The sequence below is a fragment of the Pituophis catenifer genome, unplaced genomic scaffold, assembly GCF_029215685.1.
Source record: "Pituophis catenifer annectens isolate HBS135680 unplaced genomic scaffold, rPitCat1.0.hap2 SCAF_1, whole genome shotgun sequence".
Classification (NCBI taxonomy): Eukaryota; Metazoa; Chordata; class Lepidosauria; order Squamata; family Colubridae; genus Pituophis; species Pituophis catenifer.
The window spans coordinates 273,534,201-273,561,770 of record NW_027256881.1 but is presented as its reverse complement, the minus strand read 5'-3'; the positions used below and the strand labels follow the sequence as shown (position 1 = coordinate 273,561,770).

Sequence of the window (27,570 nt, the reverse complement as noted above, 5' to 3'; positions counted from 1 at the left end):
ATAACTGCAGTGTACCCTTCAGCTTCCCTTACCCAACCCTCTTCCTCAGAGGTGAAATTCAGCAGGTTCTGACAGGTTCTGGAGAACCGGTAGCAGAAATTTTGAGTAGTTCGGAGAACTGGCAAATACCACCTCTGGCTGGCCTCAGAGTGGGATGGGAATGGAGATTTTGCAATATTCTTCCCCCAGGAGTGGTGAAGGGGATGGGGATTTTGCAGTATCCTTCCCCTGCCACACCCACCAAGCCACACCATGCCCAACAAGCCACACCCACAGAACTGGTAGTAAAAAAAAATGAATTTCACCACTGCTCTTCCTCCATCTATGCCCTTTAGGCCACCCTGCAACCCACTTATTCCTACTTCCACCCACCCACCCAGGCTGTCTTCTTCATTCTGCTGCTGAGGAGGCATGCTTACCTCTCAAGCGTTGCTGTTGCTGGCCATTGTGTGGCCTCCCTGAAGCCTTGCAAGGTTATGCTGAGACCTCACAAGGCTTTAGGAAGCAAGGCACAGCAGCTGTCCTTTTGACCGGGTACCCCTCATCATTAATAGAAAGAAAAAGACAGCAAAGATCAGCTGATAGAAATGTGTGTATGGGGTTGGCAAAGGGCACCAGGGTGCTGGAGGGCACCAAGTCGAGATGGGAATAAGACAGTGGTGGGTTGCCCCCGGTTTGGACCTGTTCTATAGAACCAGTAGTAAAACCAGCGGGAGGCTCCACCCACTGACCTTGACATCATCAGACGCGATCTGTGCATGCAGATCCCGTTGCGAACTGGTAGTAAAGGTAAGTAGAATCCACCCCTGGAATAAGAGATAGGTGGGAGAGGGGAATTGAAGCAGAGACAAGCCCGGCAGGGCAGGAAAATATGACATTGTGGCCCAACGATAGCACTGGGACTACCAAATGTGCCATTGCTAAACTGTGCATTCACTAACAACCATTTTACTTAGCAACAAAAATTCTGCCCCAAATTAGGACAATGAGAAAGGAGTATATCAGCCAAGTCTATCTCATCTACCTATTGTCAGTTTTGGAAGCCATTTTTTTCTTTTAGCTTCCTGACTGCCACATATTTTAGCCTGGGAAATTGGGAGGAGGTTTTTTTGTTGGAGTGGTGGAAGAATAGCCATAACAACATTCTTTGTTCTGGGAGTCAAGGACATTTGCCTGCACCTGGATGGGAGTGACTGGGGATTGTTTTCAACTGAGCCTGAAGGCTGGATTGGACAATGTGATGAACTTGTGGGTGTGGAGCAGGGTTGTGAACTTTCAACTGGGTGGGGGGAAACCTGGAAGCTTTCAGATTCGGGTTTTCCCAGATGTGCCAACAGGACATCTCTAACAAACTGGAACTTTGAGGAATTTATTGCCTTGGAGTTTTATTTCATTGGGGATGTTTTTTGGAACCCTGACACCTATTTTTAGTTAATACTGACAGCAGTAGAAAACTGCCCATTTAAAAAAAAATGTAAAAAGAAAAAAAAAGTAGTAAAATCTTAGGTGTTCGAAGATCACCTCACATTCTTCAGTTCCTGATTGCATTTTCTATACATAGGAGAATTTGAGCCATTAAAATAATGATGTATAATATCAAGGACATGCCCAAGTGGTACTTGAGAACAGAAGCTGCCTCTGAATAAATGTGCTTAAGATTGTGCTGTAAATTGTTTTTTAATGAATTCATTTAATAGATCCCCTTTGAACCTTTTGGGGCAGTCACTGCAGTACTAACATTAGTCAACTACCACAAGTTCTCCAATCTGATGAGCACAAGGCATCCATTATAATACAGATGAAAAGATGGGGAAAGCATTCTCTGTGTCTCTCTCTCTGTGTGTAGATGGAGGGAGGGAGGGAGGGATAGGGACAGTGGTGTATTAACCATTAAGCAGACTAAGCACATGCTTAGGACACCAGGCCCAAAGAGAGCACCACAAAGTTGAGAAAGAAAGAAAAAACCAATGAAGATTTGTAAAAAAAAAATAATAATGATAAAACTAAACGAAAACATCTTGTGCTTAGGGCACCAGTGAACCTTAATCTGCCACTGTATAAGGACAGGGATAGATATCGGTAGATATAGATGATATAGATAGCTTTTTCTTATCTTCCAGAAGTCAGTTTCTGGGTTTTGTTCCATGACTACTGTAAATCTGAAAACCCACCATGAAATCATCTTTCAATTTGGAAATTCTTAAATGCATAAGTGGAGATAACAGGCTTTGGCTGAGAAGAAGGAAAACTGTTCATCAGAAGAACCGAACATTTTGCAGTGATCTAAAAAGAAGTATTTTTCACTATTTTTTGCAGCAACAACTATATCAGGCAGTTACAGAAAGCTAAAAACCTGAACATATGGTGTGAATCAGAGTGCAAGAATAACCAGGGCCAGAGGGCAACTCAAAATTTAACTTCAAATTAAAGATATCTGTCAGCCACAGATAGTACAAAACACCACATTTCCAGTTTGATCTGACATTCAGGTAAAATTAAAATGGAGTGGGTACAAGGGAAGAGGTAACATTAACCTGTGCTTAATCATAAGATACTCACCCAGCTACCACACAAAGCACATTGAGTAATAAGCAAACCACTGAGTTTCCAGTTTCCCTGCATTATTTTCTACTCAGCTTACAGGAATGGACAATAATGTTTGGCTTCCCATAAAAATCTGTGTCTTATGCATATTATCAATCACTAAGCTAAATAGTGTGGAAAGGGGAGGAGGGAAAATAAAGGTGCTGAAAGCAGAATTACAAATTGTAGATTAGTCAGTGACCACAAATTGCTGCAACTGGCAGAGACTGTAAGGTCAGACGGGATCACTGTGATCATATGAAGCTAATGGGACACTTGAAGTAACTTCAGAAGTTATTTTGTGCTGTGTTTAAATCTGCCCTCAGTTTCCCAGAAGTTATCCTTCCTGGTGAAAGAGGTTTCTGGTTTTTGGTGTTTTTTTTTTTAGTGCATTCTAATGGTGCTTCATAATTTTTTTCAATATTTGCACTAACTAACCTGTTGGTCTCTGCAAATGTGCTTGACTTCATCTGCTTCAGGTGCTCTGCATCATAGAATGGTACAGTTCTCATCAAAGCCAGAAGGCGTGATTTAAAGCACTGAATGGCATCATATTTTGTGATGTGGTTATTCTTCTTGCTCATATCCAGTTGTAAACCAAATCTTCCTCTAAAACAGGGTTGTCAAACTCCTGGCCCGCAGGCCGGATGCGTCATTCACTGGCCACGCCCACGACTGATTTAGCGAAGGGGGGAAAAGTCCCAATATATCACCGCCATGATGACATGAGTTTGATGCCACAATGATGATGGAGTTAGACACCCCTGCTCTAGAAACTTCGAAGCAACTCAGCTCCAGTTTCCAGTATCTGTCATCCCTATTTTATTTTATTTTTTGATGCCTCTCAAGGTGTTGTGCATGAGAATCTGCAGGGAGCTTTGATTCATGTTTGCTTGATTACATGCTTGATTAAATTTATCAGGATTCCTAATCATGCAAAGCTTCAACTCCCATTCAAACAAAGACAGGTAGAAGTGTAGCTACTTGCAATCTTCCCTATTCAACATAAAAGGTAAAGGAGATCACTGAATTTGACTTAATCCTCCTATACATCCTTGCCCACATATTCTCGTCTCCATCAAAAGGCTGTAAGTGTCAATATAGCCACACTATATTAGCTAACATAAGCATATTACAGATAAAGGAAGTAAACTGCTGTGTATTTCAGTACGGTTGACTGGATTTTATTTTTCCTTGATTACTCATAGATATAGATATAGATATAGATATAGATATAGATATAGATATAGATAACATATATAATCTATGTATGGAAAAGAATTCAATTTCTTATTTCATTCCAAAATCAGACTTTCCATTTTACAGAGCTGTTTCCTCCTTTGGTTCTACAGTACAAGATGTTAATGGTTGGTTTACCAGGAAATTAAGTAGAGATTTCTGGGCTATTCCTTGCTAGACAGATTGTTTTTAATACCAGTCCAAAATCCCATTCTGTTCAGTATCTCTCCGAGGTATCATCAACATCCAAAAAAACCACACACAATGTACTAATGGTATTTTGGTATTTTCCAGAAACCATTTTTCTTTATCCCACTCCCTTCTGTCACTTTTCTGAAGTCACTTGAAAATTATAAATAACTACTAATTTCCACCAACCATTGGCAGATTTAGAGTCTGTTTCCTGTTTTTAATGTATTGGATTCAGAGTACATTAAAGCAGATAATATGTCAATTTCTGCTTCAAAAGAACTGCTTCAGAAAGTCCTAGTGCAACAGTGTTGAGTGAAGACTTAGCAATCTAAAAATTGGACTAGTGATAGGATCCACAACTGCAGTTCAGAAGGATCTTGGCTGCTGGGATTGACTTAACCAACATTCTAAAGAAAGCCAGTTTTAACTTTATCAGTATACTTAAATTAATACCAGTGGTGGGTTGCTACCGGTTCGCCCCTGACCAGGCGAACCGGCAGCAGCGGCAGCAGGAGGCTCGGCCTACCTACCCGGACACTTCTGCACATGTGCAGAAGTGGCACGCGCGCAAGCTCGCTAGCACCCACGAGCAAGCTGGTAGCAATGGGTTTTGAAACCCACTACTGATTAATACTCATCAATGTAATATATCCCTGTCAAAGGATTTATTGCCATTAGACTAAAACATACCGTCCAGTAATTATGTTGACATGAAAAAAAGGTTTTGTAGGACCAGGTACACTTGTTTAGATGTCTTTCCATTTGAACAACTGATATCATTATCTGTCCTGTGAAACCTAGTTCTGAGACAAGGATGTAGTCTCTTCAATTTTTTTATCAGACACTGTACAGAAAATATATAAACAAACACAAAAGAGAAATAGAAAATAGAAAGAAAGATTATAATACAGATAAATAATAACCCAGGAATTTTAAATGTCATTTTAAAAAGGTTAATTTCTTTAATCTATTGTTAATTATTTGCAAACATTAAATATATTGCATTTCATCTCTCATGTTAAAATGCCAAGAATCATTAAACTGGAGCTAAAGGTGAGTATTGGGAACTATGGGCAATGTAATCAAAATCATTAAATGGAATTACCGTATATATGCGGCAATAAATTCAATCTGTATGTCTAAGACTTTATATTGTTATATTGTATCTCATAACATTGAAACATATATTCTATGCATACCTAAACCCAAATTTTGCTCAAGGTGCCAAATCCTGTGCTAAATCTAAGAATGGCTTCCAGTTTGAGTTTAAAATCTCTGTCAAATTTGTTTTTAAAGTATGAAATTATTGTAGACAGCAAACATATATTACAACCATTCTATCACTTTTCTGCCTATAATATCCTGACAGTAGTTATCTTATATGTAGCTGATTAAATATGTTCTTAAGGAATATGGTTTGTTAAAGTTTAAAATCTTAGATTTGAATGGAAATTCAATTTTTGAGATTTGTTTCATTTTAATATGAATCATTTTCAAAAATTCTTGGGTTTTACAGCATTGCTTGTATGTATGTATGTATGTATGTATGTATATATGTATGTATGTATGTATGTATGTACTCTGTGTGTGTGTGTGTGTGTGTGTGTGTATGTATGTCTTTGGTTATTCGGGTTTTCTCCCGCGTAAAATTGGAAGTGTCTTGGCAATGTTTCGACAAAGTCTCATTTGTCATCTTCAGGCTGGTATTTTCAGCTTCGTGCTTCTAGGAACACGAAGCCGAAAACACCGGCCTGAAGATGACGAATGAGATTATGCAGGAGAAAACCCGAGTAACCAAAGACCTACATACAAACACCCGCGAAAACCTCAGAAAAGATATATGATTCTGGGCTTTTTTCTTTCTGGCAGCCAGCAAGTTCTTGCTGCCAGGTGAGAGACTTATATAGATCTATTTCTGGCTCGTTAGCCATCATCAGTAAGCCACACCCACATCTCATGTATCCTCCCTGTAAAGGTACAATATCTATTTTCTTACTTCTCGTAGGATTTATGTGTCTTTTTCCTCTAGTCAGGTTTTTCCTACGTAACCAAGGTTTTTCTGCAGCCCTAGCTCAACTTGCTGGCTGCCAGAAAGAAAAAAGCCCAGAATCGAGTGGATGTGATTCCACTGAGCTAGGGCTGCAGAAAAACCTTGGTTACGTAGGAAAAACCTGGCTAGAGGAAAAACACACATAAATCCTACGAAGAAGTAAATATATATATATATATATATATATATATATATATATATATGTAGGTCTTTGGTTATTCGGGTCTTCTCCCACGTAAAATTGGAAGTGTCTTGGCGACGTTTCGACGAAGTCTCATTCGTCATCTTCAGGCTGGTGTTCTCGGCTTCGTGCTTCCAGGAGCATTTGCTCCTGGAAGCACGAAGCCGAGAACACCAGCCTGAAGATGACGAATGAGACTTCGTCGAAACGTCGCCAAGACACTTCCAATTTTACGTGGGAGAAGACCCGAATAACCAAAGACCTACATACAAACACCCGCGAAAACCTGAGAATATATATATATATATATATATATATATATATATATATATATATATATATATATATATATTATATTGTATATTCAGTATGTCCTGCCAATTTTTAAAAAACAAATTGACCATTTAACAATAAAATAGGAGTGATGTACCAAAAATAATACATCTAATTCCAATTTTAGCTGAATATAATATTCAGAGTAAATTAAATATTCTTCTTCCATTAAAATTGTATTATTTCATTCAAATTCTGCATCCATTTAATTATACAGTGTTTGACCTGTTTCTATTCTGAATCATACTTCACCAGCAATCTGTAACTGAGGCCCAGTAAATGTTCTGAGTTATGTGCTATAAGATCTCATATTCAGTCAAATGTCTCAGTATTCCCTTTTGTTTCAGGAATTCTTTAATATTATGCTTCGCATCTGAAGATACAGAAACTAATCAGTTAAACTGTGCCACTGTGAAAGAAGAGTTTCAAAGGATTTGATTAATAATGAATGAATGAATGATTTCCTATCATCAGATTTCTTAGTATTTTCCTCTTTATAAAAAAATAAACATTTAATCGGGATATGAAAGAGGAGGTTATGGTTGGTGGTTAAGGCACCAGGATATAAACCAGGAGACTCTGAATTCTAATCCTACCTTAAGCCCAAGGCAGTTGGGTAACCTTGGGACAGTCATTCTTTCTCAGCTTTAGAGAGGAGGCAATGGCAAACCAGTTCCAAAATCTTGCCAAGAAAAGTGCAGGAACAAGTACACACAATCACCAGGAAATAAAGTAACCTTAAGTAGAAAAAAAAACAACATATAACAGAATTAGCACCAGAGCCAATGCATATCAGTATTGATATGAAATATTGCATCCAGTTATTGTCTTTCTTTGCACAACCCTTTTATTCTTAGTATCACTGCTACGTGACATCGTCTTGATGACCTTTTTACTGATTCTTCAGCTTTTTGAGGAGAGCTTCTCAGACAAGATGCTTAGCAATGATCAGTGTTAACTCTATCTCATGTGCACCAAAATGATTGGATTTTGTAGTTGCTGGAAAATAGTTACATGCCTCCAATAACACCACTTATAAATAAACTCTTTAAAAGGTTTAAGAGGTAGGAAGGCAAAGATAGTTCCTACTGGGCCATTTGGTTGCATAACTGCATAAGAATTGCAGAAATCTGGAAGTCCAAACGTATGGTTGTCACTTCATCTAAGAATTAGTTTGAACTTATATGGTACCATCTATTTCTTTCCATTTCTATTTTTTTATTACTTAAAAAATAGCAAGAGGGAGTGCTTTCTTACTGCACCCACTCAAGTGTTCTTCTTTTCATTACCATGAGTTGAAAGAATTCAAATTCATATGAGTGCCCATTTTTACTATTTTGCTTACTTATTGTGTGATTGCAATATAACCATTTCCGATCTAATTGATTAGCCTGTTTCCTTAGGGGGAAATGAATAAATTAGTTGTAATTTCTAATTTTATGATAATAATTTTAGGAATACATTTTGCTACATCTACTGCATGTTGATAATTTCCATTTTCCCTTTCTTATCTCCTGAATTTCTTTTCCCAATGCCTCCCATATATTTTTTTCTGGCCTTGTCTAAATACAAAATAATTCAAAATCAGAAACCAGGAGCAAATCAACTTGGGATTGTATCCAATCAATAGGATACTTTCAGAATATAACACACAACCTATTAACCATTGGGTCATCAATTCAAAGATATTGCCTTAAATAAAGAAACAGAATAATGTGGGTGGGCAAAAACTAGTGGGAGTTGGAGTGACTTCTGACTTCCTGTCAGCTTCCCTGTTGAATTTCCTTGTGAGAAGCTGGCATTGAGCATTGGAAACCAAGCTCCCTTCCTCCCTCCATCTATCCCTCCTAAGTAAACCAGACAGGAAACAGGAAAAGATTAATTAATTCTACATAATTATAAGGCTTTATGAACAGTCTTGCAAGTCTGAAGGCATAAACTTCCTACTATCACTTTTAACTACTTAATCTATTAGGATGGGGTTTTCCTAAATTTCTTTTGCTGACCATTAGGCATATTAAATATTAAATATTAAAAATATTAAGTGTTCCAATACTTGAGGGGTTGCCACAGAGAGGAGGGGGTCAAGCTGTTTTCCAAAGCACCTGAAGGCCAGACAAGGAATAATGGATAGAAACTGACCAAGGAGAGATTCAACCTAGAAATGAGGAGGAACTTTCTGACAGTGAGAACAATCAACCAATGGGACAGCTTGCCTTCGGAAGTTGTGGGAGCTTCATCACTTGAGCCTTTCAAGAAAAGATTGGACTGCCCTTTGTCAGAAATGGTACTGGGTCTCCTGCTTGAGTGGGGGGGTTGGACTAGATGACCTATAAAGTCCCTTCCAACTCTGTTAATCTGTAATCTGTAATTCCTGCCTCTCTTGTCTGATTGTTTCTTAGGCAGTATCTTCTCCTCTCTTTCCCCAACGTCATTCATATATACTTCCCTCCCACCCACCCACTCATCCTCCTTCCTTCACCCCCTCCCTCCCTTCCAAGCAAACAGGCAAGTGACTGCTGCCAGGTGGGGAAGGGTACAAGGGAGTGTGCGACTTGCTAGCACCGAGGGACTGGCAGAGGGTGCACCATTCCTCCTTTGACTTTTTCACTCTGTTTAAGCAAAGAGTGGGAAGGTGACAAGGAGCATTGGCCATCCTATCAGTTCCTTCTGGGTTCCCCATTGACTTGTGGGAAAAAAAAGAAAAAGAAAATGAGGATCATGTGATCATGGCTTACCAGGGCAGCAGCGCTAAACAGCAGCCTCTCAGTACACTGAAGTAGCATACATCCCAACATGTCCTCTTGATGCTATTTTCCCTTTAATGTCCATGTTCAACCTGATTTCTTTTGTTCTCTTTTCCATGGGCAAATAGGGTTGCCAAGTAAAAATTATTTCAAAGATATGATACCATCCATTTCACTGGTTGGAAGCTATGCGGGGTAAGTGCATGCTACTGTATGTATAAACATGGAAAATCAACTCCAGAAGCTATCTTTAAATAGAGTAAAACCATCTAGGAGGATCTGAAATTAGATGCATTTAGTAGTAAAATTGGCTTAGGAAGTTAGCTTTATAAATTGACCGGAAAGCCAATAATTATTAATCTAAGATAGGAAAGAACTTCCTTATCTCTACTTTGCCCAAGAAATTGATAATTAATTAGAAAATAATTAGCAAAGGGCTTGATTTCCTTTTTAAAAAAACAAGTTAGAATGCATAGGGCTTATAGGACCAATAATGGTTGAAACCTCTTGCATTCTGGTTAGAAAATTAGATAATAAAGGTTTTGTTCACAGTCACCCATACCTTAGTCACTTCCTGTTGAGATTATCAACTGTGACAGTCATTGGTCTTAAATGGAATATGGAACAGTAGAAGTCATTAACAAAATTAATATGTAGAAATGTAAAATTTTTGATGAGTGGGAAAAGAAAAAATAGCATAGTTAAGAAGAGAACATTGTTAAATTGGGGATCTACAGGCATTTGCAAGGATCTTCAAAATCAGGAGTTTGGTAGCTGTCTTTCAGATTGGATAACATTTAACAAATGTTATTAAAGCCATATGCTTGTATGAACTTCAGATGCACAAGGTTAACTAAACTTATGCAGGATTTAAAATTTGGGATGGGGGAGAGGAAAAAACAGATTGATTAGAAGAGTAGAGTAGAGTAGAGTAGAGTAGAGTAGAATAGAATAGAATAGAATAGAATAGAATAGAATAGAATAGAATAGAATAGAATAGAATAGAATAGAATTACAGAGTTGGAAGGGACCTTCCAGTCAAACCTCCTGCTCAGGCAGGAAACCCAATACCATTTCAGACAAATGGTTGTCCAATCTCTTCTTAAAATCTTCCAATGTTGGAGCATTCACAACTTCTAGAGGCAAGTTGTGATTAATTGTTCTAACTGTCAGGAAATTTCTCCTTAGTTCTAGGTTGCTTCTCTGCTTGATTAATAATTATCTTTAATAAAATTATATGAAAAAGTAACCCTTAATGACCTATTTTTTAAAGTACTCTCCACTTTGTCTGAAGTTACACTGATTAGTAATCTACAGTTTATCCAGATTCTGACAGGATGATCAGAGACTTGGGGGAAATCAGAATGAATTGTACATAATGTACAAGTTGCAGGGAGGCTGTTAAATCTGATGCTATTACACTTATAATTAAGCCTTGATGCTCTCTGGCTCTTCCTCTGTTATGGATAACTAATGAATTCACTCTGGCACTTAAAAAAATCTCATACCATTGTGTGCAAGTTGCAGAATGTACATTCACTAATACCATTTTGTCCATGTTCATATTAATCACAGCCTGTAAACCTGTCTGCCATTTTGGGTGAATCATTTTTGCATTTGCTGTACTATATTTCTCCTCTCTCTGGCAGAGTATGAATTGGATTTGATGGTGGCTGAATGGTTCTGCTACATTGCATGAAATAATGTGAACTAGAAAACTAGTTCTTGTTAACCAGAAAACTAATCTCTCTACAGGAATAATATGCTATTCAGATATTCAATGCGGGTTTTCACCATTCAAGTTTATTAGCAATTTTTTAGCAGAAATTACCTCCAGAATCCAAAATAGTGGTACTATAAGCAACCTTCTCCAGCTCTTTTCTTTCACAAAGTCTTTCCTTGGACTCCCACTCCAGTGGAGTCTAGGTGGCATAGAAAATTAAACATCAAATTAAAATAACCTAATAAACCACAGAATCCACAAAACAAAAGAAGTCCTTAAACAAATAATAAAGATCAGGCCTGGGACCAAATCCAGATTTTTCAAAGCTTGCCAGAACCCTAGGAAGGAGAGCATTGACCTTATCTTTGGATAGATATGCAGTTCCAGATCATGGGGGGGCTGTAACAAGATTACATTTAATAGAGGGAACCTAGAACGTATCTAGTCTGCTCAAGTATACTGGCTGGGCAGAAATGATTGGAGATAATTTGTCCCTCAGATATAAAGATAACCATATAGGGAAGGGGTCCCCAACCCCCGGTCCGTGGACCGGCACCGGTCCACAGCATGCCAGAAACCAGGCCATGCAAACAAGCAAAGCCCCATCTGCAGGATGCAGGCAGCATGCAAAACCACACCCCCCTCACTGAAAAACCTCTCCCCATGGAATTGGTCCCTGGTGCCCAAAAGTTTGAGGGCCACTGACATAGGGCTTTAGAAGTAATAACCAGCAATAACCATACTTGAATTGCACTCAGAAGCAATGGCAGTCAGTGCAGCTCGCATAGTAGTGGTGACCCATGGATACATTGAAAGGCCCCTGTTACTGCTCATGCTGCTGAATTTTGAACCAACTGTAGCTTCTGTGTGGTCCAAGGCAGACCCATCTAAAGCATATTGCAATGTTGTCTGGGGCTGATTTCTATTAAAACATAGCCAGTTTTTGGAATTCATAGAATCACATGTTTGGAATGGATCTTGCAGGTCTTCTAGTCCAGGCCCCTGCTCAAGGTAGGAGTCCTTATACCGTCTTGGACAAATGGTTGTAAGTCTGCCAGCTGGCCAGATCCTCAGCAATCTGGCACCTCTGCAATAAAGCCAGAGGAAGTTTTCTCTGGAGACAAACTTTTCTAATCTCAAACACAAAGCATTGCCAGCAAGGCACTTTATGTTGTACTAGGATTTGTCATTGGGTGTCCTTCTACAACATTTTTATAAGAAAATACACTTGCCAAGTCAAAAGTAGCCAAACCTGGTAACAAACGATTAAAGGAGTGAAAGAACAGTCTCTTGTATTTTTAGTATGATATCTTCTTTTTGGAAATCTTGGAAATTATCCATACAAAGACTTGCCAACTGGCATTCTTTCCTATTTTTCTCAGATGATCTCTTTGCCACTGAGTATGCCAGCCCAAAATCATTTAAAAAAAAAAAACCTAAGAGATTTTTAAGATGGACTAGGATGCTCTCTGTTGTTTCAGTATAGTTTCTTTATAGATCATTTGGACCATTTGGAGGCAATCTGTTGTGTTTTTTCCCCCTTATTCTTGCTACCTCCATCTTAAAAGAAGCATAGGACATTTAAAAAAAAAAACAATATGGTGGTGACATTCTTGAAGCTTTTGGATGAAAGTCTGTCATTTTCTCTGCTACCTTCTCTGGTATTTTAATCCTATAGTGCTAAAATCTGAAGCAATTATAGGCATAGTGCAAGGTGTCTAGGACAACTTGCCGTGGCCAATTCACCATGGCCAACTCACCATGGCCAACTAGCTGCAACCAACTCACCATGGGACAACTTGCCACAGGACAAGAGTTACACTAATAGCAAAGAAATTGTGGAATAAAAATATTAAAGGATGCCAAAGGAGGGACAAAGTGAAATGTGAATAACAAAAAATAAAATTATTTTAAATTATTTTGAATAAATAAACTGAATTATTGAATTGTCCTGCATAGAGTTGTCCCATGACAAGTTGGTCATGGTGAGTTATCCTGCAGCAAGTCAGGCATGGTAAGTTGGCCATGGTTGTCCCATTCCTTAATGCAGCATCTCACTCAAGTATATGATCCAAGTTTTTCTTTTGTTTTTGAAAAAAACCACAAATCCCTGAAGTGGTCAAAAATTATATTTTTTAATGTATATCAAGGTACAAACTTGAATCAAACCATGCCACCTTAAAAAAAAGAAGTCTCAAATCTCCCATTTGAATCTTGCTCAGCTTTCTCTTCATGCAAGGCTCATATAAGCAATGGTCAACAGAAGTAGATAGAACTAGGATACATCTGCAGTTCCAGCAGACTAAAGTTGGATGGTTTGGCACAAAGGACAATTATTAGTAATTGTTGGCACACTCATACTTTAATATTCTGCGTTTAGTGGGTATTGTTCATCTGGTCTTTTAAAATGTTAAAATTACTAATGCTTTCAATAAAAAAGTATGTTGACTTTTTATGGTTGCAGATCTTTCTTTCATTTCAGGTATTCAAGTTTAAATTACCTAAATTATTTTTCACAGGTGTTTCTGACAGCAAACTACATTAAATAAAAGCTCAAAGTACTCTCTGTTTCCCAAAGGGAACAATAAAATAAGCAATTGGGAAAAAAATATTTCTCTGATAAGTGCAGCAAAATTATTCTGTGTGTCAATGTGACTATTTGAGTTGGTGTCAGATCATGGGAACCCACTAAGAAACAGAGGCTTCTAAAGGAAAGCATTATATTTCTTTCTCATATTGGATCACAATATGGCAACATGAACATCAACCGATATGTTTCCAGAACAAGTAATAAAAATACTAATTCTATATACTTCCCCTTTTCATGCCTCATGGTGAACAACAAAACTTCACAAGGAGCACTCAGGCTGTTTCCATGTAAATTAAGATTTGACAGACCATCCAATGATGAAAGAAGAGAAATCTAAGAACCAACTTTGGATACCGTTCCAAATCTAATGTCATGATATTTTTCTTAATGATTTTAAGAAAAATTAAATGCTTTCTATTTAATTAATTCTATTCATTAATAGAAAGCATTTCAGTACCCCATTTCATTCAATCATAAGATGCTTGTGTTTCTTCCTATAATGTGCCATATCCAAAACTTCTTTGTAGCAATTAGAAGCCTCAGTAAAAGATAATGAGATAGAAAACCTACCTATAAGAGCAAATACAACAAGGGTGACTCAGTACAGCAGCCATTACCTGGTCATTAACAGAAAATAGGGCTGACTGTAGGGACTAGTCTTAAGCAGAGGAACAGTTGGTTGGCAACAGTATATTTATTTATTCAGGCATTTGCATCATATCATGGAGATCTGTATAAGGAATAATGTTATATCTCCAATAAAAAGGATACACATGAAAATGTTACGGTTGCAAAAATCCTAGGAAGGAAGGAAGAAAGGAAGGAAGGAGGGAGGGAGGGAGGGAGGATTTGTTAGGCCTTTAAATAATACTTCTGGTATTATTGGATCTGTATTGCAAAACTCTAGGCTGAAGGAAAATATATATTTATAATTCATATTTATACATATAAATTTAATATTAAATATTAACACAAAATCATTTTCATCCAGTCTAATTAAGAAGTCTTTAAACACCCCCAAAATAGCAAGGCATTATTTTTATTTTGATCAAATAAAACAATTTTGTATTTTTTCTTTATTCTGCAATAGTATTTAAAGTCCTTTTTTTAAAAAAAAAAACTAACATCTATTTTCTCTTCTCTCAAAATAATTATCTTCATCTTTTTCAAGCCTCTCCATACTGCCAACATAGCAACTCCAACTTGTAAATTCAGTATTAGGAAATAATCCAAATCATTCATCTGGTTTATTATTTTTATTTCTTTTAAAATGTTTAGGGCATCATCTTTCATTTGTAAATCCATTATTTCCATCTTCTTTTAAGCTGTAATTTTTAATTCCACCTGTAAATCAGCTTCAGTTTTATTCAATGGAGCTTTATCCTCTACAGTTACACCAACAGATGCTAGTAAATAGTTAAATAGTTTAAAGACCTAATGTTGCCATAACTTATATGTTTTTTTTAAGTATCCATGTGGTGCCCTCTAATGTCTAATTTTCAAAGTCTTTGTATCAATTCAGAATATAAACAGAGCTTGTTATTATGGGAAAGAATAGTTTCAATCAACATCAAAATCAGAAATCAAGCCGATCTAAGTCCTTAATTTGTGTGAAACTTTCCAAAGCCAACAATAATCAGCCTCTTGCTGTAAATTAAGAAAAAATACAAATCCTAAAACTTAAACTGTTTTGCTTTATTTAAAAAGTGAAGTCCAAAGTGATTAAGAGATGAGGCAGTTAAACCTGGAGTCCATGTAGGACACACTAGTGCTATAAGGACAATGGAATCGTATAACTCCCATTTTATCAGAAGCTGACTGCAGAAACATTTTCTGCTGTCTGCTTGCAAAAAAAAACAACAACTATTCAGGGCATGTGGGGATATTCTGATGATCTCTCTTCAACTTCAGGGAGATTTCAGTCGCCCAGTTCCTGCAATTGGATGCCGTTTCAGCCATGTGTCCCATCTTTTAGCTCAGCATTATGGCTCACTGGAAGTGTACCCTGAGTCCACACTCCTGACTTTTCTTCTTCCTTTATCTGGCCAAGCAGATTGTTGGCCAGTTTGGGCACAGCAGAAAGATGTGTCTGGCTGAGATCTAATGCCTGCAAAAATTTAAAAGTCAGTTTACATGAATTGGATAATTCATGTAATGAAGCCCCCAAATAAGCCTGTAAGTAACAGAGCACATTCTGTATACTTAGAACATTCCAGGCTCAGTATCCTGAATTTCCACTTAAAGGATCAAGAAGTGGTTTTGAGGAAATCATTTGTTTACATTCCAAAGAAGTACTGTCAGTCAACAGAGGCATGATGGACCACTGTTCCAACTCAAGGTGTTTGTTTAGTATTAAAATTAGACATAATAGCATTTAAAGAACCTAAAATAGGCCAACAATGTAATTTCCAGTCTTTTGTTCAGACCCAATCCTATTCTTTCACAGCTTCTGAATTTATAGAACTGAGAAAGCAGACTGGAGAGAACAAGGTAAGCTAGGCTATGGTTCATAACAGAGGAATTGGGGACATTATCAATTAACTACAGGATCAGAATCAGATTGTTTTGCTTTGGTGTATATTTCCTATCTTGGTATCTTTGTTTTTCTCCTGGCCTGGAGGTCTAAACCCTAACAGTGGCCATAATCTTCCTTTCTTATATATAATGAAACAAAACCTTTAAAAAATGGAGTATTGAAACTTTCAATGTTTTATGATAGAAAAAAATTAAGAGAACATATATCAGTTTTGGTATTTGGCAAACTACAGCTCTGGGGATCTTGTCACACACTACCTTTGATGTGTTTCATTCACACCATTGCCAGGTTGCTATGGTTACTTTTAACTCTCCTTTGTCAACGAGAGCAACTCCTGCTTCTTCTGGAGATTCAAGACTAGCTGAGCTCCATGGGTGGCAGCAAAGTTGAAAAGATGCAGCGATAGGGAGAGTTGAGCCAAACATCAGCAGATCTATTAAAAACCACATCAGTTTCACACCTACTTGCCTCTCTGAAAGTAACACTACTTTGTTTATTTTACTTTAAAGGTATAAGGCAAAGTTATCCTTCAAATGTCTATTTCTTTAAAAATACAAGCATCCTTAACCAAGATTGGTACAATCACTGACCACTTGGCGTGCCACAGGGCTTAAAGCTCCTTACACCTTAGAAATGTGTTTTAGTAGGACAAATTAGTCAGAGATAGCTGAAACCAATTTTGTACTCCATTTCCTAGCTCAAAACTGAAAAAAAAAAAACATACCTCTGCATTCCTTTTCTATATCCATAAGACAAAAATAGGGCTTTCTTGCTTTCTTTCTGATTCTGAAGCAGGTTGATCTACCATCCTTGCCTGTCCCACCACCACCTCCCACTAGCAAAATACGGAAAATGGACACCTTCTGATTCTTAATGTTCTTCAAACTCTTGGATGCTCTACCCAAAAAATGACCATCTAAAGGTGCTATATCAACTACAATATCCAGAGAAAGATATGTGTGTATACACACACACAAACACGCAAACACACACCAAGGGTGGGTTCTACTTACTTTTACTACCAGTTCGCAATGGGGCCGCGTACGCGTGAGCAAAGCTTGTGCGTGTGTGCCCTCTTCTGGGCAAGCGCACAAGCGTTTTAATGATGTCAGGGTCAGTGGGTGGAGCTTCCCACTGGTTTTACTACTGGTTCTATAGAATATATCCACCACTGATACACACACACACACACACAAACATACATATACATATATACATATACATATATATATACATACATACATACATACATACATACATACATATGCAAGTCTTGGCGTATTCGGGTCTTTTCCCGTGTAAGATTGAGAGTATCTTGGCAATGTTTCGACGAGGTCCCACTCGTCATCTTCAGGCTGATGTCTTCGGCTTCATGCTTGTGCGAGGAAAGCTTTATTTATTATATTTCCCTGGATGAAAAACAGAGAAACATGATTTTTTTTTTTTTAGGCAGGAAGCAGACTCACTCTTAATAGCCCCCACCCTCTTCAATAGCCCACAGCAGATGTCATCACTTAAGAGATAAAGAGATGGCAGGTCTATTCATAAGCAAATACCCTCTCCCAAGATCCAACAAAAGTAGGATTAGCCCTCAGCCATAAGAGGAATTGCCCCAAACCCTCTTCATTACATCATCACCCAGCAAGATTCAACCAAGCCTGGGACTCAACAAAACCTACAAAGTTACCCCTGTGGGGCCCCATGGGAGTCTGACAACCAATCAGGATACCTGCCCTTACACAGGAACAGGAAGCTCTAAGGCGGGGCATATATATGTGTGTGTGTGTGTATGTATGTGGTCCTTTTCCACCATTAAACCATCTTTCCAAACAGCCTCCTTTCCAATGTTCTTCTCCCCACTTGGAACTGAACCCAGATGGACATTTCTTCCAACAATTCGTACACACACACACACACACACACACACACACACACACACACAAAACCTTTATACATGATTTCATCTATTTTATGTAAATCACCCAAAATTGCCTTTGGGGAGGTGGGCAGCTATATAAATTTGATAAATTAATACATAAAATCATTCTGAAGAGTATAGTGGTTTATTACAATAAGATCCAAGTGAAACAAATCAAGGAGAAACCTTTATTCTGAGCTGTATAAAATCCAACCTACTTTTGAAAGCTCACTCAAAACCATTCCCTCTTCTTCATTGGTCAGGAAAGGCAGAGTTTTCTATCTGTCCAGTGAAGCTTGTAAAGAATGGCGAGAGCTGTTAAGAGTAAAGTCTAATACCCCTCCTGAGAGTAGAAGCAGCAGGGATGGAATGATGGGGGAGGAAAAGCAAAAACAAAGAGAGGTACTAATCACATGCATACACATACACATTCACACACACACATACACACACCTGAATTCTAATTTTTCCCAGGGGACTACATGAGATTTAATATGAAACATTACACAGCTGCTTTGCTACAGAAGATTAACTTTGTGTAAAAGCATATTCTCTCGCCAGATTTCAGAAACATTGCACTCCAGGCAATAAGAAGTGTTGGTATAGAATACAGAATCGGGCTTAGAAATGTATTTAAGTGTTATTCAAGTTGCCTATCTACAGCTGGCTTCCAAGAGAAATCTTCCTGCAACATTACTAAAGCTTTGCAATAAACAACGTTTAGCTGCAGCAATCATACAGAAATTCATAATTGCCCTTTGGGTAGATCCACTGGATCCTAATACATATCCAGAACTCAGAACTTTGAGACTAAAATGTAGGATTTTTACGCTTTTTTCCTGATTCTATATATATCTAATGTCTGGGCAAAACTCTATTCTGTGTATTTTTGTACTAAATGACTGCATTACTCCTTCCCCACTTTGTAGACTTGATGCTTCAGCATTCCACAGCAAACAATAAAGTGCTAACAACCAGATGACTGCAAGGAATATAAATCTTTTTTCACCATTCAGTCAGAACTGAAGAAGCTTCTTGGATGAGAAGTGAAACATCTTCAAGGAAAAAACAAAGGAAGTCCAGTTTCCTTTTGAAAAGGACCTTTGGGATAACCATAGCTGGATGACTGAGAATCGTCATAGACATTTAGCAAACAATAAAACATCCCAGATTTCCATGGCTCTTTGAACGGTGGATGGGGGTGAGATGGATGAGAGATGTGTTCTGGTCAAAAAAACATGGTAGAAGATAATAGAACATATAATATTTTTCAAGAATCTACACAGCGCAAAACCTGGAGAGTTCCATAAATTTCTTTTTTACTCCTACTTCCCCAAGTTTAAATATATCCAGTAAATTTCATAAGTACAATTATTGACTATTTATAATGTCATTATATTATAGACAATTTTCTTCCCTTCAGGATATTTTTAAAGTAGGTAAGAAGAAAGAATTGGCACCGAGATGGTTTTAGACTTCCTTCTGGATTGATTTGTTTTCAAAAAATTGAGCTATTTTTATCAGCAAGACTTCTAAGGCACATCAGAAAAAAAGAACAGTCAAATAGATAGATCAATATAAAGCTAAAACCCATTCCTGCAACATCTGCTTTATTCTACTTATGAGAAAATAGTTTCAAATAAACTTGCATCTTTATTTTCTCTCAGAGAAGCAGAGAAAACAAATGGTAGTGTTGTTATAGTTGGAAAAAAAAAAAGACAAGGATAAAGGATTAAGTGGTGTCCCAAAAGTGCTTTTTAAAGAGGCTTCTTGCATGAGAAGTGAAATGTCTTCAAAAGAAAGACCAGTTGCCTCTTGAAAAAGCATCTTTGGGACAACCATGACCTGAATGACTGAGAATCTCCATAGAGATTAAGGAGTGTTTATCAATCTTCCTTTTCCGAATTATGATTTGCCCCAGCTGATTCGATGTTTAGAAATATATGTTGGAAAAGAACAACAACAAAAAAATTCTAATTCTAATTCTGAATTAAATCAGCAGGCAACGTTTGTCTCTAAGCAGTCACTTTACATTGAGATAACGTAATCCCCAGGACCTGCTTGATTTATTTTAGTCCCACAAGGGTGGAATCATTTGTTAGGTGATGTTTGGGTTGACAATATTGCAGTACTTGGCTAGGACCCTGTATAATAAACATGGTCTTTTTTCATCTTGAATATGATAAATTGAATTAATAATGCTAATGGCTTAAAATGTAAGGAGATGAAGAGGTTTTCTGTATTCTTGCATTGTCCTTTTTCTTAAAAAAAAAAAAATTAATTCACACTGTTATCTAAGATTTTTGCCAAGCTGCAGTTCCTAAATTCTCTGCTGTCATGACTCTGTTGTCTGGAATTTAGTGCCCCCCCCTTCCCCCCATTTTGAAGAGCCAAAGAAGCATTTGACCTGACTGACCGTAACGCTGAAAGCAAAATACTTGGACAGAGAAGCTGTTTTGGCTTAAACTGTTCAAGCTGATTTAGATTGTGCATGTTTAATCTCATATTTAATAAATTGCTATAAACTGGGATGTGCTTAACTAAATAACTGTAAAACAATATTGAAAGTTTCATACCATTCTAGCCTTGGTAGGCCTCACATTATGTGAAGGCTTCCAAAAGGCTGCTCAATAACTGTAGCCTTTGAAATGAAGCTGGCTAAATGTTGCCGCAATGAATGGCTGCATAAAACTATTTCTTTAAACACTACAAGGGGCTGGGAATGTAAATGAGATGACTGATAATGGGGAGGATATGTTGTGTGACTTCCAGGTTCACAGTGCTATTTGGAAAGTAGAAAAATAATTGCTGGGGGAAAACTGTTTAACTAGAAATAATCCCTGTAGACAAGAGGCCACAAGGGCAGAGTTTCCCAAACTATAGGTCAGGACATTCATGCTGAGCATCTGGGAAGACCAAAAGAAAGACCAACAAAGGTAGGTTTGGAGGTGAAAGCCTATGAAGAAACGGGAAAGTTTAGCCTAAAGAAGAGAACACTAAGGAGAGACATGATAACACCAGGGGTGAAATCCAGCAGGTTCTGACAGGTTCTGGAGAACTGGTAGTGGAAATTTTGAGTAGTTCGGAGAACTGGCACATACCACCTCTGGCTGGTCCCAGAGTGGGGTGGGAATGGAGATTTTGCAATATCCTTCCCCCAGGAGTGGGGTGGGAATGGAGATTTTGCAGTATCCTTCCCCTGCCACACCCACCAAGCCACGCCCACCAAAACACACCCACAGAACTCGTAGTAAAAAAAAAGTTGGATTTCTCCACCGGATAACACTCTCTGCATATTTGGAGGGGAGTCACAGGAGAGGTGTTGTGAATTTATTTCCCACAGTTCCTGAAGGTTGGGCAACAGCCACCAATTGAAAATAGCAATAGCACTTAGACTCATATACCACCCCACAATACTTTGCAACACTCTCTGGGCACTTTACAATGTCAGCATATTGCCCCCAACAATGTAGAGTCCTCATTTTACTGACTTTGGAAGCATGGAAGGCTGAGACTGAGTCAACCTTGAGCCTGTCAGGATCGAACTCCAGGCTGTCAGTAGAGTTTGCCTGCAGTACTGCATTCTAGCCACTGTACCAGCAGGGCTCTTTTACAGAGAGAGATTCAAATGTGAAATAAATTTTCAAGTGAAAGTATTGAACGGTGGAACAGCCTGCCTTCTGCAGCTGTAGATCCTTGATCATTGGAGACTTTCAAGTAAATAGGTTGGATAACCATTTGGTTGTGATGATCTGAGGAATCCTGCCCTTTAAGTTTAGACTAGAAGTTTTTGAAGTCCCTTCCAACCCAATGATCCCATTATTCATCCAAGGGGCAGCAGCAACTGAGAGCAGCTCAAAACACTGGAGAAAAAAAAAGCTGAGGACAAGGTGGGAGCACGGACAAAAGTCATAGTAGGATTGGCTCCCCACTTTGTCTGAGCAAGCCTAAAAGATGACAGTTGTGTTTGAGAACCAGTGTATTATACAGATTAAAATTTAATTATTAAAACTAAGTAGCATATTTATTTATTTATGCAAACATTTATATGCTGCCCTACTTCAAAAAGCTCCAGACAGTTTACAAGAGAATTGAAATCGATAACAAGATGTAAAACAAAACAGAGCCCTAACCCAAAGCAACATGAATTTATTTTTTGACTGACCCTAATCCCCCCAACCTCAGAACATAACATAATAACATTCATTATGTTATGTTCTGGAGGTGTTATGGGGGGGGGGGAACATTTGAACAAAATCATTTATCATTTTAGAGAACTGTAATACTGAAAATGTTAGAGAATTTTCCTCCTAGCTAGGGAGAACGCAAATACCTTTGTTCAACGGAAAACAAGAAATGTTATCTGCTTACTCCTGTGGAAAAAAGAACACCAATCTAAACTACTTCTATAAATCTTTCTCCTGAATTGCAATAACTATTATAGCTATTATTTTACAAAATTTGCAAGAGGGTAACACAATTGCTATGACAAAATTAAAAGTGAAATCAAAAACTTTTTGAGGAACTATTCCCATACTACCTGAAGGATCAGTTTAGGGACTTGTGGGAGAAAAAAAAAACTGTGTTATGGTTATTAACAGTTGACAGTTACTTGACAGCACATAAATCAATCAAAAAAATCCTAGGAAAAATAAAAGATGCTGTTTGAAACGTACAAGCAAAAATAGGCAGAGGCTATGCTAAGACCTTGGAATGGCTGTTATATCCATCACCTGCTAGACCAGCAAGGAGAGAGAATGAAACCATAACCCGGAAATATCCAAATTAAATATTAAAATGATGGACAGATTTGTAGCCTCACCATTGATCCTGCTCTTACCACTCTGTCTTTTTTGTAAGATAAGTCATTAAACATTTTCTCTGCTTCCCAGGCAGGCAAAGCTGGCCTTGCTTGAAGAGAAGCTGAAATTATTTAAATTAAAAGCAAAGTTAATGGGGCAGATGAAGCCTTCTCCCAAAGAACCACACAACAATATAATACATTTAGTCCATTTCCGGAAGACAAAAGGATTAACCTACAGAAAAGAAATGTTGATAGCTGGTATGTGTCAACATTTGAATTAAACTCTACCCCCACCCTCCAAAAAAAGGGCTAAAGGAGAATCTTAAGCAATACTATCTCTTTTAGTTGTTCTATGTCTAAGATAAAGATAGCCTTTTTTCTGGGGCACATTATAGATATATAATTATGTGTTATATTTTCTTGTACTAAGAATTTACATTTCTGTGTCTTTCTGTGAAAGATTTCCTTATTTTTATTTTTCAACTACTGAGTATATTCCCTTGCCTGGCACATGCTGTTGCTCCTTGGTGTATCCTGACTGTTGTGCATTCTACTCATGGGTTCCCCCATCTGTGCTAGTGTTTCACATAATTCATTTAAAAATGTACAAGCTGCCCTGTTGGATGAGTCTAAAGGTCTCCCCAATCTAACACTCTTCTAGCCAATGATAGCCAGATGCTCCCAGGGAACTCACAATCGGCATATAATGAAGATGACTTTTCCTTCTTTTGTTTCCAGCATTTGAAAAATAGTTGCACTGTCTTTGCAGAGAGTTTTTACTCTAAGCTGCCAGGATTCCTCATAGACATCTATAGTAAGGGGTTGTGACAGTTGCAATATGTAATGTGTTGTTCTGCGTTAAGTAAGGGATAAGCTTGCATACATTGGTCCTCAAGTAGACAATGGTGATGGCATCTTCCCATAGGACTGGACTGACAAAGGAGCCCCAGAACAGCTGAGGCACTGGGCAAGCTTAGTGGTGCAAGACACACATATGGCATGCATATGGTCCTCTTCAGGATCAGTTTGCATGAATGCTACAATGCAGTATTTCATATTGTTGTGTCCCCCCCAGCTTCTTGATAATTGTCACAAGTAAGGCTGTAAAGGAAACAGTTTGATATGCATGGTCTTATTTATATAATCTATGTCTACTACTGAGATTCATTGGGTTTCTTTGGGAGGTCTTTAAAGCTATTGCTCATTTGTGGTATACATTTCATTAATTTTCTGCTGCTACATACATAATATCTCTTGTCAATGCAGGGAACGGTCCATAAACATATTTTAGGAATGAAAAACTGCCCTGTTTTTATAGGCACTTGATCTTGAGGCCAAACAAAGAGCTATAGAGGAGACATTACAGTCTCCAAATCCAGAAGCAAGCTATAATTCTTTATAAGAAATACATTTCTTCTGGGACAAATAGAATATGGGCAAACCAGTTTTGTAAAACACAATAATTGGTATTTGGAGGACTCCAGCTATCACCAGGTAATGTATGCTCTGGCCAATCATCTGGAAGAGGAGAGTATATTGTGGGCCAAGGGAGCAGGAGAAATTCTCCTCCTCTTCTACAACTCAAACCAAGCTTCCAAGCTTCATCATTTGATCTGCAATTGTCGCTCGGTCTCAGATATGGTCAGTTATGTCCAAATATTGACCTACAAAATCCAAAATATTTTGATTCAAGTATCAATAAATAACCCTAAGGTGAAGTACAGTCCTAAGTCCTGATTTGACAGAGAATGACAATGCTAGGATGAAATTTATCAATTTCTAAAGGCATATAAAAACAACTTGAACCATCTTTGAGATATTATACTGTCAAGCCAACACAATTTACATAACATTAAAAAGGATGAGAGAGATTGATGAACAAACTATGCCCTTCATTTGAAATACAATGTTAGTTTCTCCAGGTTCTGGGGTGTTTACATTCTCCCTATGGCTGTCTGCCTCCGTAGTCCATTTCTGTACCATGTGGTAAGCCTGCCTCAGGCCAGGAGGTCACTATGCCACCTGCCAGCCTGAGCTGACATGCAGCCTTGCACAAACACATATGGAAGAAATTATGGAGATGTTGGGGCTGGGAATTGAAGCAGGAGCCCCTCAGGACCACTGCATCAATCCTTCCAGCTGAGCAGAAGATTCCAATGAGTTGTTTGCTGCAACAGCAATTCAATGTGCAGTACAAACAAGGATTGGTGATTCATTGCTTCCTCTTAGCTAATAGGTAATTGCTTTATGGGGATGAGAATTGGAGAAAAGGTCAGGGATTTGGGTCCACGAAAGAATTGCCTTCACAACTGCTTTAATGGAGACTTCAGCAGTTTTCAAGAAGTCTTTTGCCCTCCTTAATTCAGTAGGTATGGCTTCAGAAAGTTTATGAAGAAAGAGGCCCAGTAGTGTAAATGATATTTAATTTCTTCTGATTGTATGCAGCCTTGGACTGCAGACAGGAACTGTTATGCCATTGCAAATTTCTTTGACATCTAGGCAGGGTAGAATTTTTCAATAGAATATATTAATTCAGAGTTCTCAACCTAAGCACTTAAATATGCAGTAAACACTTCTTTAGCTGAAACTAGCCGTCTTTCAGCTATTGCCCTCCAGATGTGTTAGATAATAATTTCCATCATTTATGGCTGGAAACAATGTGAGTTGCATCCAATCCATCTGGATGGCACCAGGTTGGAGAACACTAATTTCTTCACTAGTGAGAAAGAATCCAAAAAATTAATGGCATTGGCAATAAATTGCAGTGCTTATTCCATGTTCTGAGATGAATTCAAGCCTTTCCATTTAGTAGTGGACTATGCCAAGGCCATGCTCAAATTTGATTAGGTTTTTGCACTCTGAACAATAATTAACATTTATTTTTCATTCCTCAAAATGTTTGTGTGTGTGTGTCCAATTTGGGCCATTCTAAAATGTGTTACAGCTGTGCTATTGGATGATCTTTTCCATATATGTATATTATGTTTGAAAATCTACATTTAAGTATGCAGTTTAATGGAAAAGGCTCCATGCAATCATTGTCACTCTTGGGGTTCAAACATCAGACCAGCACTTTTGAATGGACCTCTAGAAAAAAAGTTGGATCTCCTAGAAAAAAAATTGGCCCACTAGAAAAACAATTGACAGAATGGCAAGATATCATTCAAAAGGAATCTGAGCTGACTTGGAACAATGTGAGTAGCAAAAGTCAACAGCCCAACCATTTCACTATCTGTTGCAAAAGATGTGACACCCACGTATGTATTAATTTACTGGTGTGAGATCTAATTCATGTAGTAGATTAGTTATTCATTTCAATCATATCTATCACAGAAGTTCTCCCAATTAAATGAGACACCTGCAATTGCGGCAGAATTCTAATCAGCAAGTCACATCCATCCAAAACTGACACTCCAATTATCCTTTGAACTTCACAGCTGGAATAATGAGAAACTAAAAAGAAATTAAAACTGACACATTTGTCCATTTGGTATTAACCCCTTTATCCCAAGAATCAATTGCTTCCACACCTTGCATTGAGCCATTGTTTGTTGAATAAATCATCATTAATTGGGCCATAACCATAAACCAGGAATGGGTAATTTAAAGTCTTGTATTTCTAGTCTCAGTATATTCATTTATATACTATATACTATGCTTTTTTTTAAAAAAAAATGTAAAGCTTCATTTATTCTGGAGTTGAGCAGCCTTGATGTTTGAAAAATAAATAAATAAAACCTTTGTGTGGCCCTCAGAGCCACTTCTGATCAAAGCTGTCCAAAATGAGTGTCATGGTATCTTATCATTTTGAACCCAATAACAAAAACAACAGTTGTTGTTGTTAGTTGCGAAGTCATGTCTGACCCATTGCGACCCCATGGACAACGTTCCTCCAGGCCTTCCTGTCCTCTTCCATCCTCTGGAGTCCATTTAAGGTCACTCCTACTGCTTCAGTGACTCCATCCAGCCACCTCATTCTCTGTCATCCCCTTCTTCTTTTGCCCTCAATCTTTCCCAGCATTAGGCTCTTCTCCAGTGAGTCCTTCCTTCTCATTAGGTGGCCAAAATATTTCAGTTTCATCTTCAGGACCTAGCCTTCTAAAGAGCAGTCAGTATAATCCCTACAAATAATTTCTAAAACAAAACCAAAAAAAAAAAAAAGAGCACCCAAACATCACCACAAATAAAATAAGAAGAAGTAAAATCAAGTCATCTTGAATTCTATTCAGTATACAGCATCTCATCAACCGTGGCCACTGATCACCTACAAAATTTTAATTGGGTCTCCACTCCAGTCATCAGGACATTGCTCATCTCTGCCATAAATCCCAGTTTACAAACCACAATCCATAGCTGAGTTCATATTTTTGCCTAAAAATATGATGTAACTCATATGAAATCAACCAATTTATGTGATACAGGTAGTCCTCGAGTTACCACCACAATTGAGCCCCAAACTTCTGTTGTTAAGTGAGAGATTTCTTAAGTGAGCTTTGCCACATTTTACAACCTTTCTTGCTACAGTTGTTAAGTTAGTAACACTGTTAGTAACACTGTTATTAAGTGAATCTGGCTTCCCCATTGATTTTGCTTGTCAGAAGGACGCAAAAGGTGATCACGTGAATCTGAGACATAGCAACAGTCATAAATATGAACCAGTTGCCAAGCATCTTA

At 37.9% G+C, this 27,570-nt stretch overlaps 1 protein-coding gene across 1 annotated transcript in view; it reads right to left on the bottom strand.

Annotated features, from left to right (window-relative positions):
- TSPAN18 (tetraspanin 18) overlaps positions 1 to 17,508 on the bottom strand; it is a 208,354-nt gene extending 190,846 nt beyond the window's left edge. The window contains exon 1 of the mRNA XM_070936110.1: positions 17,437 to 17,508. The gene's annotated coding sequence lies outside the window, so the exon portion shown is untranslated. The remainder of the gene's footprint in view (positions 1 to 17,436) is intronic.
- Between the last annotated feature and the right edge of the window lie 10,062 nt (positions 17,509 to 27,570).